General features: G+C 38.4%; 2 long non-coding RNA genes across 4 annotated transcripts in view; one reads left to right on the forward strand and one right to left on the reverse strand.

Moving 5' to 3' along the window:
- LOC141945854 (uncharacterized) overlaps positions 1-14,452 on the forward strand; it is a 156,858-nt gene that overhangs the window by 11,417 nt on the left and 130,989 nt on the right. The gene's annotated exons all lie outside the window — the stretch shown is intronic.
- The window catches only part of LOC141945855 (uncharacterized), a 60,020-nt gene continuing 50,413 nt past the window's right edge, over positions 4,846-14,452 (reverse strand). Inside the window, exons 2-3 of the long non-coding RNA XR_012629646.1 lie at positions 7,057-7,116; positions 4,846-5,367 (exon numbers count right to left, since the gene is read on the reverse strand). This is a non-coding gene — a long non-coding RNA (uncharacterized LOC141945855). The remainder of the gene's footprint in view (positions 5,368-7,056; positions 7,117-14,452) is intronic.

A 14,452-nucleotide genomic window follows, 5' to 3' on the forward strand; every position in this document is an offset into this window, starting at 1 on the left:
CTGCCCACAGCACGTGAACTGTAAATGTGATAACAGTACTGACCTCTTTGTGCCAGTCTGCTGGGGGAAGCACCAGGACTGGAGATGTAATTGTAGTAGAATAAAAAGCAGATCAATCTTCATGGGCTCTTCAGGAGTTGCTCTCTGCTGAGAATACAGCTGGGGCAAGTTCATGTTAAACATGCCTGAACAGCCAGCACCACATAATTTCTTATGGACTAGAAAGTAGCCATTTGGTGGTGGCAACTTTTAGGTGCAATTGAATTAAAAGATACACTTTTTTATTCAGAGAAAGATGCTAATAAGGCCACCCAGTCTGTACTTGAATTGTTAAACCCTGTATTAGAGTACACAAAGTAGAAAATGAACAATTTTAACTACATGTTAAGAGTTCCTACTGATATTTTAAATCACTAGCAGCAGGTCCCAGTTGTATGTCATAAATCTTGTGTCTTCCTTGAAATGTATAGCTTGCTATTTCACTTTTCTGAAAAGTAACCACAGCCAAAATCAGTAACAGAGATAAATGATAGAAATGTAACAGTGGAAGTTCTGGGGCTTGGACATTAATGTTTTATTAAGGCTTTGAGACAGCACTCATGACAGAACTAGGCAAACACAGGTGACAAACACAAATACTTAGACCATGTGAAGAAAGGAAAGCCTTTATGGTTAAAAGGTCTAACATGTTAGGGTTTTTTACTGAACTAGAACAAAGTGGTGTTTTTTGTTTTTTTTTTTTCTCCAAAAGAAAAGCAACTTTGCTTTGTTCTCCTGGACTTCTATATAAAGTAGATGGAGCATTGTCACACTCAAATATTCTCCCTTTTGGCTATTCAGCAAACAAGGGAAAAGTTTTCCTTCTCTTCATAGTACTTATTGGTTTGCTAATGACATTGAACACAAAATATGAAGGATATGCAGTTCATAAAACCTCCAAAGGGCACAAGAAATAGTAGGTTAATAAGGGTGGGGGCTTGTAGGAGCTATGCTTATTCTGCAAACAAACATGATGTTTTCAGATCTGTCATCTGCATTTAGTAACAGATACAGATTTCCTGTAAATGCAAGCAGGGATAGACTGACAATTTATCTACATATAAAGTTGTGCTGATTTGACTAAAGGCTTGACTGCACATGGAATTATTCAAGAATAAAAGCAGCATTCTTACTGAATAATTTCTTGTGCCAACATGCTTGTTCTAGAATACAAACTACAATAAGGTAATCATGTTATGTGATCAGCTTCTATATGTAGAATATTTTTGTAGGGTTGTTGCTATTAAATTCACACCCTGCCTCAGCCTGAAATAATTTTCAAGTACAGCAATGTCTTAAACTTGAATTTTTAAAAACCTCTTCATTCAAACTTCTGGGAATCCCTTCAAGGATTTTTTTTTTTTCTGTTGAAACAAATTTGTCTTAGTTTGATTGAGAACAGATTTTAAATAAATGAAATCACTGTAGATTTCCTGTACTTTCTTTACAAATTTCATGTAATCCAGACTCTTACCTGAGCTCAAGCCTCTGCAATCTGGATTTATTTGTGGCTTAAACTCATGTCCTCTCATTCTGGGGACATACTGACTCGACAGTCTTCCAGTGTCAGTTCCACAGTTCCCTAGGGTGAGGAATTCTGGCCCTTCTGCTTACTTATTCCCACATTCCTTCTCTGTATAAGATACTGTGTCTTCCAGCTGTCTGTGCCTCAGCAGTCTCTGGTCAGATATCTCTCTGAACTGCTAGGAAGATGGAGAATCACACGCAAGTTCTGGTTGCCTTCTGGTGTGAATAGAGCAGAAAGTGTCATTTTGGGAGGGACATCCACAATTGTGCTCTGTATGAAAGCTTGTGCAAGAAACAGTGATTAGCCCTTGGCTTGAGAGAACTAAATATTTCAGCATCAAATCCTGCATAATAAAGAGACCAAAGCAGTTCTAAAAATTATCTATTTCCTTCCTCTGTTGAAATGACTAAGAATGTCCTGACTTCTCCTTCTTCACCCCTCAATCAGCACAGAGATTGTAGTCTCACAAGCAAAGTCTTTAACAGCACAGTGTGAGTTTTAGGACATAAAAGGAACGATCCAAGGCAGAATTAGGGAATAATAGGTTGCAGAGGGAGAAATGGGAACAAGAGAAAGTCATAGGAGACTCACTATTGAGCAAATGGGAAGGTCTGGGACCCAATACCAAGGGTCTGCTCAGGCAAGAGGTAGAGAAGAAGCCACAAAGAGCTTTAGTTGGTGAGAAGTTGTCATCTTTACTATTGTTCTAAACCAATTGCTCTATACATTGGGGGATTTTCCAGATTGTGGCTCACAGAGTCATTGTTTATGGTGTATCACACTGTGAAATGCCGTAACTTCATGAGGGGAGAATGCATGCTACTTCCTCAGCACCACTCTTCCATCATAACCTCTAGCCCACCAAGTTAAAGCGGGTCCAGATGGTTTCAAAGCAAGGTAAATGTTTTTAAATTCAGCTAATTATTTCTTGAATTGATTACTAAAAAAAAGGAAAAAAAATCAAAGCTGGTATTACAGGAGACATGCATACATACATACATACTTCTTTATGAAGTTTTGTCGTGGTTTTTGCTCAGAGGACATCTGAGCACCACGCAGCCACTCACTCTCCCCTTCCCCCCCCACAGTGTTGGGAAGGAGAAAATAAAGCAAAAGGCTTGGGAATCGAGATAAGGACAGAGAGGGATGATCCATCCATCACAGTCATGGGCAAAAGACAGATTTGTTAGGAGAAGAAAAAAAAGAACATAAATTTAATACAGACACTAACAACAACACTTAACAGACAGAGTAGGACCATGAGAAGCATTACCATCTTCCCCTATCCCTCTTTCTTCCTGGGCTCAGTTATGCTCCTGATATCTCTACATCCTCCCTCTCCGTGGCATGGGGGGCAGGGAATGAGGGGTGTGGTCAGTCCTGCCGCTTCTTCCACCTGAGGTGCAGGGGGGCACGACTTCGAGCATTCCTCCCCTGCTCCAGCGCGGTCCTCTCACAGGGGACAGTCCTCCACAAACCAGCTCTGACGAGTCACACCCACAGGTGTGTGGGTCATTCCCTCATGTTGCAATCCTCCCAGCGCTTAACTACAACAGTGGGGGCTTCTTCCCACAGGGTCCTGGCCTTCTTTTGGTGCAGTCACCTGTCCCAGCGTGTGGCCCCCCACAGGCCACAAATCAGCATCTGCTCCACCGTAGACCTCCCGTCTCACCATGGGGTACAGGGGAGTGTTGGTTCCGGTGCACCTCTCCTCCTTCCTCCTCCATTCTTCAACTGACCTCAGTGTTCACACAGATGTTCTCCTCGCAACTTCTCCCAACTCTCCCAACTCCACCGCAGAGGCGCGGCTAATTGGCCGAGCCTTAGTGCAAAGGTGGGTCCAATGTGAAGCTGGGGGAGCTTCGAGAAGCTTCTCACAGGGGGCCACTGCTGTAGCCCCCTCCCCTGCTACCAAAAACCCCCACCACTTACTCAAACTCAGGACAACTTTCACTGTATAACTTTGTTTTACTGCTATACTATTAAATATAGTTTTACTAGTGCTAGCTTTATGGCACAGTCTATGCTGTGTTACAGTGGATTAAATTAAAGATTAAATTAAGGAGTTCCTTAGTCACAACCATTTTAGAGCACCTGTCTTTCCCTTTTCAGAAGGCAAGAATGAAGATATTGTGGTTAGTCATAGACATATTTTTAATGTTTCTCCACTGCTAATTGTTAATGCTTGAGAGTTTTCTAAACAGGAAAAACTCAAGACATCTGGAGATTCTGTGCAGGTCAAGCATGGCCTGTTCTGTAGTGTTCCCTCCTACAACTAATCTGCTAAACAGACAGCAGCAATGGAAAATCCTTTTAGCATAGGTGCTGTCCAGCTATAGAATTGCAAAACCTTAGGTCTAGGGATTAGCATCATTTTAGGAATGATGGAGGAAAGCCTGCATCCAAGGCTTTGCTAATCTGAAAAAGTGGTAATGTGTCAGCCTTTTAGTCTGATCCCCTTGTGAAATAGTCAGGCCTGACAGTTTTTTGGTTTTAGGTGTCTTAAATATACAATAATTACTGGTCTGTCTGTGAGTTAATAAACTGGCCTGAAACAGCTTTTGAACAAGTGAATGATCAGAGATTAAATAAAGACATATTAATTATGTAAAATTATCAACTTTTGGCCTTGCAAGCTGCTTAGTGTAGAAGGAAAGGCCTTTTTTCTGTCTTTCCAATGACAAAAAATACTTGTTCTTTTCTTGCTTTGGTAGGACTTTCTACCTTAGATAGGTCTGAGACAAACACCCAGATTATTGGAGAGCAGACGAGGAACCAACAGCGAAATTTTTCTTGGATGACCTATGGTAAGAAATGCATAAAGACTTGTAGTGCAGATTGAACCAGCACCTCTCATTCAATGAGGAACTTAAAAGTGTAAAAGAGAGTGAGAAGTGCGAAAACAGGGATAAAGCTGTGGCCCCTTTGCTCTCTGATGCCGAGCCAGAGATGACAGAGCAGAACTAATGGCAGCTGGAGGATTACCCTACTGTCCCACTAATTTAAATTGCTGAACCCTGCTTTAACATATATGGGTACCTGTACCCTTCATGCTCACAGCTGTGCAGTAACTGACAGATGAGGAACAAGTCACATGAACTTGTGCAGCGAACAACTATTCCTGGTTCTCACTGTTTCCCGTGCAACCACTCAGCTCTCCACTACCACTAGCAGTGAGACTGTGTTGCCTCACTGTTAATGTTCATTTAACACATACCTTTTCAGTTTTGTTATTTACTACTGGCAGAAGGGATTCTTGTAACAGTTTTCATACAGTATTTGGTATCTCAATACTTTTTTATTGTTAATAAATTGGTTTAACTGTAAAATATGTTAAGGTATAAGTACTTGGAGAAAAAGGAAGGGTCATGAAGTTATATCAGAAAACTTTCATAATGTTCAAACTATTTTATAATGTTAGAAAAAACCAACAGTAAATAAACAGTATGCTACAACAACACACTCTATTCCTTCATTATTCCTTCACACAGGTTACCACTCACTGTGGAGATGGGGCACACAGCCCCAAAAGGATTACGCATCCTTTTTTTTCAGTGGTGGCAGATGCTTTCTTCTTGTTGGTACTGGGCCTTGAGCCTTTTGTCACTAGTAATTTTCACTCTGCATCTAATTTTCAGCTGTACAGATGCAGCACATCAAAATAACATAAAAATCACTGTACACTTCAGCATCCTAGCAGCATCATTGGCAGCACCATTTTTCCTTCAAAGACACCCTCTTTTACTGTTCCGCAACTGCGTAGTGAAGCTTTCTGCTGTATACTCTCAGTAGACTTGATTCTGTAAAACAATTGCAAGACACACTGTTATTCAGAAAGTCTCATCTTGTCCAGATAAATAAAAGAGTTAGCCTAAGAATACCATGCCTTCATGTTGAATGGTACTCAGTGCCTTTGCAGTCAAACAAGACCTGCATAATAATTAAATAATACCTTTTAGGTATCACATATACAAGTGCTATTGATGGAGATAATGGACTTAAGAAAGCTGGCATAGTCTCAAAGTTACTACTTCAGACATGTTAAAAACATTCTCAGTTTGTGGATATATCGCTTCACAAACGTAACTTCCACATTACTAATGTTTGCCTTTTAACACCAAAGTAGTTAGTTAAACACAGGAGTTAAGACAACCAAATTCTGCATAGCAAAAATGTGATTTTCTATATATATAAAAATAAATACAACTATACATGAAACTTTTAAAGAAAAAATTTAGTTCTGAATATGTGTTCCATGAATTGAAAACTGGAACAACATTTTTCCATTAAAAACTGTTTTCAAATAAGATTGAGATTTGGTTTTTTTCTGTTTTGGTCAGCAAAACCTAGGTCAGTTCAAAACAAAATATAATAAAACCCCTTATATCTGAAATATTTCCATGCTAACAATAACTACTAATCATACTTGCATTCTCTTAGGAGAAGTAACTGGCACATTGATCGGCACCCTTTGAGCAGTGTAGTGGCTGCTTGGCACTTAGGTTTGCAGTAGAGTTGCAGTACTCCTGTGCATCCAGGAGACAAAAATGACTATTCCACACTATTCCAGGTTGCAGCTAGACTTTGTCTGTAATGAAAGCCCAAGTCCCAACTCGTCCATGTGATTTTTAACTCATTACAAAGCTGCTTAGGCTAAACTTCTCTTTTCTTGGGATAATTTTTGAAAGAAAGACCAAAAGAAAATGGGATGTTTATGTTAAAGCTGTGTGGTTATTCTAGGAAAAGAACTGTGAGACAGAAATGAAACAAGTACACTGCTAAGAGGAGCTTCCTTCACTGGATGGGCTTCTTGGTGAGATTCCCAAACAAAAAGATCGCCAACATCACTGGAAGTCACCCCTTGACTACAGCAGAGTAAGGACTGGTCTATAAGTCCTATCTGTGATATTTTTTTTGAAAGATAAGACCTTTTGTGGTACTGTCAGGAAGCAGCAAGGGCAGCTGCTCCAGCAGGGAATGGGGACCCAAGGGCAATGCCACAGTCACCAGGGCAGGGTCCTGGCTGTCCCAGTGAGGAAGCTGGGCAGGACCACAGATAGTAGCTGTTGTTGAACCAAGAGTTCAGACCATTAGACAAGCTTGTGGTGATAAGGCAGGTTCATGGTCAAGCTGGCAGTCTATCTGCAGGTCAGGATCAGACCCAGTAAGTGTAACAGAGGTCATGATCTCTGAACAGGTCCATGGTGACAAAGTGAGGCCAAGACCATCAGCCCATGGGTCAGGCTCAGTTAGGATTACTGAGGCCCATGGCCAGGCTGGAGACTGGCACTCCTATGGCGTAGCTCAGGCAGGGACTGAGGGAGCTCCAGGGCCTGTGTGCAGGCGTTGGGGGAGACCCTGGGTGAAGGTGGTGAAGGCCATTGAGACTTATTAGAGCCCTGAGGGCACTGACAGCTACATAGTAGAGTACTATCACCAACTCATGTCATGTGGGCCATTCAAAACTCATTAGGTGTAAGAACTTTTACCTTCTGATGTTTGAAGACTTCCTAGAGATGAAACAGTCATTCCAGAGTTGTCATGTTTCCCTGGAAAAAGTGTTAGAGTACAGTTTTATCACTCTTGTATATTATTTAAATCTGACATACTACTTCCACTCAAACCCAAGTCATTTTACCAATGAAAGAGAAGTGGAAAATGCAAATTGCTATTCTGTAGAGATGGATGTGTAATTCTGAGTATGTCCAGAACTCTAAATTTAAGAAAATCATTGCAGGGGCATCTCTTCAGTAAAGTTTCACTGCCACAAAAAAAGTCAAGTCTTAAATTTCAGTCTGAAACTTTTTCTTCCTTTCATATAGAACAAGCTTACTGACTGACATGTATGGACAATTATTTGAACATGATTAGTCTCACTGCAGAAGTGTGTGAATTTTATGCTACTCATAGAGTCTCAGTTTGGACCCATTCTAAAGGTTATTCACTAAAGGAAAATGAGAGTATATAACAGGCTTTCTGCTTATAGTGAATTTTTAATGCAGTTAATATTGGCTTATTTTGTGTAAACAAACAAGAATTGAGAAATCCAAGGCTAGGTAGAGGTCAGATTTTGTCATTTAGGGTCTGTTCCCTAAAGGCCTCTTCTCTCAAATAGTACCTCATACAGAATGCACAAAAATGAAAGTTTTAGTCAATTAAGTTTGTTTAAATGACATTATGGGGGATAAGCCCAAATTGTTTCAGAAAGTGTTATCCTAGTGTTCACAGACCTTGTACTTAGGCAGTCAGCCAGAATCTATCACCATGGATTCACAACAATCAAGGCCTTGACAAGTTTTATGTCTAAAGAAAACCAGTTAGTCAATTAATGGTTAAAGACTTCAAAACATCTTTTTGTTAGTATGACACTGATTCAAAAGATAAAAGACTAAGAAAATCTTTTCAATAGTTTTCTGTTCTTTTCTCCAAATCTTCTGAGGAGGAGGAATGACAAAAAAAATCCAACTACAGATCCTGCTAGAACACATAATAGTTAACTAGTAGCCAATCGTTTAGAGTAACTCTTCCATTAGCAATTGGTACATTTCCTCTAAAACAGAAAGAAACTTTCAATAGATTTTACGGTTTCAGACTTGAGTCTTTTCTTTAATTGGATGTCGCCATTTAATTTTGAATGAAATAGTTTTTCTTTTATTGCACTGATACATGCCAGCTTTGACAGAAAAAGCAAGCAACATAATGCTCATATGGCACATTAAGAGCCACACTCTGTTGTGGCTTTGCACTTCAGAGGCCCTAAATTCTACAAAATTTGTTCATTAAAAGGCTTGACTACAGCAGCCTCTGTGTTAGAGGTAATGCAATAATTGAGGGAGGCACAATTGGTTTTTGCAAAACCTATTTTTTGAACTCTATGAAGGGAGAAAATAACAAATTGTCTGCCCCGATTTCTCTTCATATTCTTTAGCTGGCTCAATCAAACATAGCTGCATTTAATGCAGGAGCGCCTTGATGAAATTTTGTGGCCCTGGTAATACAGAAAATCAGGCTGCATCATCATACAGATTTTTCTTATCCTGAAATCTAACAAGGTATATTTTAGGAATCTATCTTCAGAAAACACATGGTTTTGATTCCTAAAGCTGCTCAGAACTCACTGCTGTAAGTGCCATCAAGCAACCTCTAAATATTATAACAAGGCTTACAATGGATATAATGTAAGTACTGCATACACACTACCTTGTAGATTTTCTTTGCTTACAACTTTGACCCTCCTCAGAAGCCATTTGGATGCCTTCTAGAACAGCCAAGGATTTAGGGTGTGCCGATTCCTTAAGAACCTCTTAAAGAAAATTTGGTCCCAGTACACGCCTGCCCAACTTTCTGCTGACATCAGCAAATTCATGAAAGAACAAAATTTGCTGAAGGCAAATTTAGTCCTTTCTCTTAGTGGCCTAAATTTGGGAAAATATCCCTACTAGGATTAGCATTCAAACAGAAAACAGTGCTAACATGTTGCTGGATTCATCTTTCTATCTGGAATTCTGAAATCCAATTGTTATAAGTTCTCATTAGCAAGTGCTGTCTTAAAAATACCACAGTTTTCTTGATATCCAAGAGCTCCAGCTATGTAGATGGCCTGCTATATACAATTTAGATCTTCAAATGCAGTGGGTGTAACATCTGCTGACCTTGCCGTAGGTTTAAGAATATTATATGTAGACGTATAAGATGCAATGCCAGATGAAAAGTGTATTCACCTGCCTGAGTTTCAACACCAGCCTGGAAAATTCTTTGGCCTAAAGCTGCCCAGGATCCTTCTACTGTAGACCACATTTTTTTAAAAAAGTATTATTTTTAGATTAGCTTGCTTCCTTTATCGGTGAACAGACCTGCAGCTAAACCAGTTCTCCTGTTGCAAAATATCGCATAGGTTTTTCCCTCTTCCACCCAGAGAATCAACTTCTGTCCTTTAATTGCATCCATCCAAAGTATTTTAAACCCCTCTTTTACTTTAATAATTTTAATAATTGTCATACTCAAAGGCACCTGCAGAGAAAACTGAGGAAGCATCTTCCAGCAGCCATCAACTTTCTGAATGTATAAATTGTTTATTCAGGGTTCAGTCACAAAGATCCAATAGTCGCTTCACTCCTATCATGGTAGCAGCTTTATGAGACACATATGCATTACACAGTGCCACCATTTGCAGAAAAACAACCTCAAAGCATCAGCCAGAATTCATCAGTTGTCTTTAAATAGATTCCCCAAATATCATGGAGTCTAAGGAATGGTAGAGGGCAGATTGGGGACAGCTTGTAAGGGAAATAAGAAGTTCTATGTCCTTAGTACTTTTGTCCTTGTTAATATGAATAGTAGCTACTAAAGTCCATGGAGATGACTTCAGCTATTCAGGTTAAAGGTCTCTCTTTCCACAAAACTACCATTTCTCCATCAACCTGGCTGATAGCCTCTCCACCACACAGTGCTAGGAAGGGATTTTCTTCTATGCATACATTACATTAAAATAACCATCACTGGCAGGTGGGTGGTGAAAGTATATATTTTTAGTGAAGCCAGCAGTTGGAATTTTCAAGGGCATTCTTTTAGTTTCAACAGGAATATTAGTGAAAGAATGTGCCCCCTGAAAAATTCTGCCTTTGCATTTTCTTTTTGGCCAGAAACCAAATTGCTGTCAAAAGGTGCAGCTCATCAAGAGAGGAAGCCTTTGTTTTGCTTAATTTCAAAGTTATAAAACATAAAACTGTGAAACTGTGGTAATAACATTTCAGCCAACTTAAGCAGGGATGCAATATATTACCAAATGTTTCCTGAAGCAATGAAGATTCAAAGTGTGGTTTCCTCTTTTTGCGTTTTCTTTTTGCCCCAGCAGTTATAATTTTCTGGTGAAAAATAAACTCATTCATCCATTTATTTTCAAGGACATGTTTTCATTTAACTCAGGTCTAGAGCTCTTTGGAAAACAGGAGAAAATGTTTATCACTGTTTTCATTTGATTAGTTGAAATGTTGCTGAAAATACCAACATTTCAACATGTGAAACATTTTCATTAACTTTACCAATGTCAACAGGGACTGGCTCTGCAAAAAGTCAAAGGTGGTAGATCTATGCCCAGCAGCTACAATATACTGGAAAACTAAATCAACTCAGTAAATCTGTTCCCAAACCACCAAACAGAATTGAGCTGCAAGCATTAGAGTTGTCCCCTCTTTCCAAATCCACAGCATGAACTCTCCTGAAAGAATCCACTTTCCAAAATGTTTCATACATCAGCCATTAAGAACAAACAAAGAAACAAGAAGAAACCCAGGCTTTTCAAAATGTCTCAGGTTGGGTGACCAGAATATCCAAGTCATGAATCATTTGTAAAAAATCTTGACCATGGTCATAGCTGCAGCACGTTTGGAAATCCTTGGATACTCTAGACCTGACCTAGAATATAATTCAAGTATGTGTATATGACTATACATGAGTACAGTTCCTCTTGGGGTTCCCACTTCTTCATCTGCCAGATGAAATATTTTGAGGTGGAGAGTGGAGTTTTGCTAGGTAAAAGCTAAGGGAAAAAAAAGTTAACAAATCCACTATAAAGTTCACATTCACATTTGATGATATTATAACCCAGCGGAATTCACACGTAAAGTAACTTGAGATGTTTCCATGAAATCCACTAGGAAGCAGCTTAGGAGAGTTTAAAAAAAATGAAGGAGAAAGAACTAAAAGAAATTCCATTCTATTACGATCAAACACGCAACTTAAGCTAATTATTTAAGCATGCTTTTCAAATTTATAAAAATGTTCATTAAAATTAAGCACATAAACCAAGACTTAATCAACTGCAGTTATCAAATTCAGCCAGTGGTAAGCCACAAGCTCTGAAAGGCCCCATTTGACTGATAAATGTAACATTTTCTTAATTTGTACAATAAAAGTAGCAATATCATTTTATGTGAAATGTGAAAAAATTATTGCAACAAAAAGTCACTCTCACTCCCAAGCTGAGCACTTGGCCCTGGTCCTCCTCTCACTGGGACTGCAAGCATGGTTTCACAGATACCTCTGATTTACATGGTGTGAGAGCTCAGTGTGCCCTTTTGTATACAAAATTTTAGCACACAACAATCTCTGATGGCTGGTTACCACCTCCCTCTCTCCTTCTTCCTTTATAACTGGGTTTATAATGAAAACGTTGACACAGCCTTAACTATGGCAACATTAGCATTTGCCATTATAATTAACAGAATCTTTTTTTTCTTTGTGATTTACATGTGTATACTCTTCCCAGTGCAGTAGTTACAGATGGTATAGCTTGTAACACATACTATCCCTAAACAACAAACACATTCTTTTTAGAGTATGTCTCTGATAAATTTTATTTAAATGTAAAAGGTAATAGGCAGAAAATGTAGTTTGCTTACAAGTTTCCTTTATGGTTGTTTGACTGTCACTTTTCTGCAGATTTATGATAATCATTCTTGCAACAAAAACGTTTACTTCACTGTCTAAATAATAAGGTAATTTGTTACAGCTAATTACTCAAGTGCTTCCTTAATCTCAATTAAAAGATTCAGGCTGATTTTCTACATTTCTGCAGCAGTATGTTCCAGAATATCTTGTTAATGTATTCCCAATCACATATTTGTTAAGGAATGCATGGTCCATGCAAAACTGAAATGCTAAAATACATAGCTGCAATCTTAAACAATGATTTATTGTGACATGGGATGTGGGACATTTCCACAGCTTTTGTGATTGCAGTAATGAAGCTGTAAACCAAATAGCATGAAATGAAGCAAGGCCTTACAATTTAATCAGCTCGTAAACAGATCTACTGCATCAAGCAAATGACATTATTATCCATCCGAAGTAAATCATGCTAATCTCAGGAGATAAAATCAACATCATTAATGGTCACATGTCATATTCATCAACACTAAACCATCCCTTTTGACAGATTAATCCTAACTACAGCTCCCACGATGTATGGTAATAGGGCTTGTAGCATACATTTCATTCGGCAGTAAGGCTAACCAGCACTCTTAGTCTGCTATTACAAATAATTTTTTTATTGATTTACATATTTTAAAATGCATTTAAGGTGAGGTACCATTAAAAATCCTGTCACTATCACATATTTCTTCCTCACATTCTCAGTCTTTATTAATAGAAACTAGAAACTAAACACTGTATGCCATATAAATACTTTCTTTAACACACCGTTAATAGTAATTAAAGATTTCTGCCTGTGTTTTTCATTCAGCAAAGAAAATATGTGCCCTTTTTTATAGGGTTTAAAGAACTATCGATAGTATTATTCTAATATCTCATTTGTAGTGTAGTAGTGCATAGTGCCCCTGGTCATGGATCAGGGCTCCATTGAGCCAAGTAGGATCCTGAAGACTTTATTATCCATTATCCCATAATTAATACAACATGAAAAACAAAGTTGCGTTTATGATATTCACTCTTCATTTTATTGTGTCCTGCAGACTGGTTGTGTATTTCTGCTCAGACTCCAGCTAACCACGTATTGCCTGTTTGTTCCAAACACAAAATATATTTATTTATCATGGAACTGACCCTGTATGAATGCTTTTGAAAAGTGTCCACTATTCAAAGTGTCACTTTCCTTGAACAGGCACTGAATTATATTGACAGGCACATTATCAAGGGCTGCTGACTGACAGAATGAATGACTGCGGCTACATGCTGCATTGCCAGTCATTGACTGAGCGGGTGCAAAAATTATCTACAACCTTTGTAGATCTAAAGGACTCTGAACTAAGGCTAGAAAAGAAGATCTATGCAAGTGATTTACTAGCACAGCATTTATCAACTTAGTACAAACATCTCAACTATTACCCAAACTACTTCACTAATGTAGTAATTCATTAATGGTTTATTCTCTCTCCCGAAACTATTTTTTTAACATTCCTTTTATGCAATTATTAATGTCATGTTATTTAATATGTGTTTATGTTTCACCAGGGAAATGTTTGGGGTAATAATTTTAAAAGGAACCACTGCCTCCTGAATTTGTTTTTAAGCCAGTGTGGGCTAAGACACATCTTAGTAAGATTGCAAGGGCAAGGCAAAAACAATATTAGAGACTGCCTGTGGCTGACACATAGCAATCAGTAAGTTTGGTTAAGAGAGAAAGCAGACTATTTCCTGGACTGTGCTGGGACTTTAGGAAAACACTAAACTAACCACAAAAGCATTTCATTTATTTGCCAAAATAATTTATTAGCTGGACTTATTTTTGATTGACATAATGGCAGCTTGAAGAAGTAGACCACAAAGATCTACTTTTTGTAAAAATCACATCTATTGACTAGAATAAAAAATGCTAATAAAATATTTCAATAAATGCATTAATTTCAAAACCTCAAAGTACTAATGTCAAATTTACTGGAATCCACTGACCTTTAAAGAGCTTTTAAATATTTTATGACTGAGATTGTCACATTACTTACCAAGAATCCTTAAGAATCTGTTTCTTCTATCTATGGTGTGTTTTTAATGTTGGGGTTGTGAAGACTTTCCTTTTTCTGTCACTGTCCTTTTTACTCTTAGTACTCCGATACTTGAAGCTCTACATAACAAGTTCCTTAATCTTTGACAGGCTACAGACATCTGTGGAGCTCATCAGTGATGGTGGTTAGAGGACTAAAAGAATCACTGATGAGAAAGAACAAAAAAACCCATCTTTCTCATAGGATTTTGTGCTACACATAATGTCTTAGTGAGATCATGGTGTCATTGAGCTAGTCCTCCTCCAAACCTGTGTCCTAGTACCTCCTAGACATGTCTACTCCTACAAAAGTTTACTAGTAAAGCCAAGATGAAAGTTATCTGTCCTCAAAGGGGTATGGTTTAGGTAGGCAAAAGAAACAAACCTGT

This window comes from Strix uralensis, chromosome 7, assembly GCF_047716275.1.
Source record: "Strix uralensis isolate ZFMK-TIS-50842 chromosome 7, bStrUra1, whole genome shotgun sequence".
NCBI lineage: Eukaryota > Metazoa > Chordata > Aves > Strigiformes > Strigidae > Strix > Strix uralensis.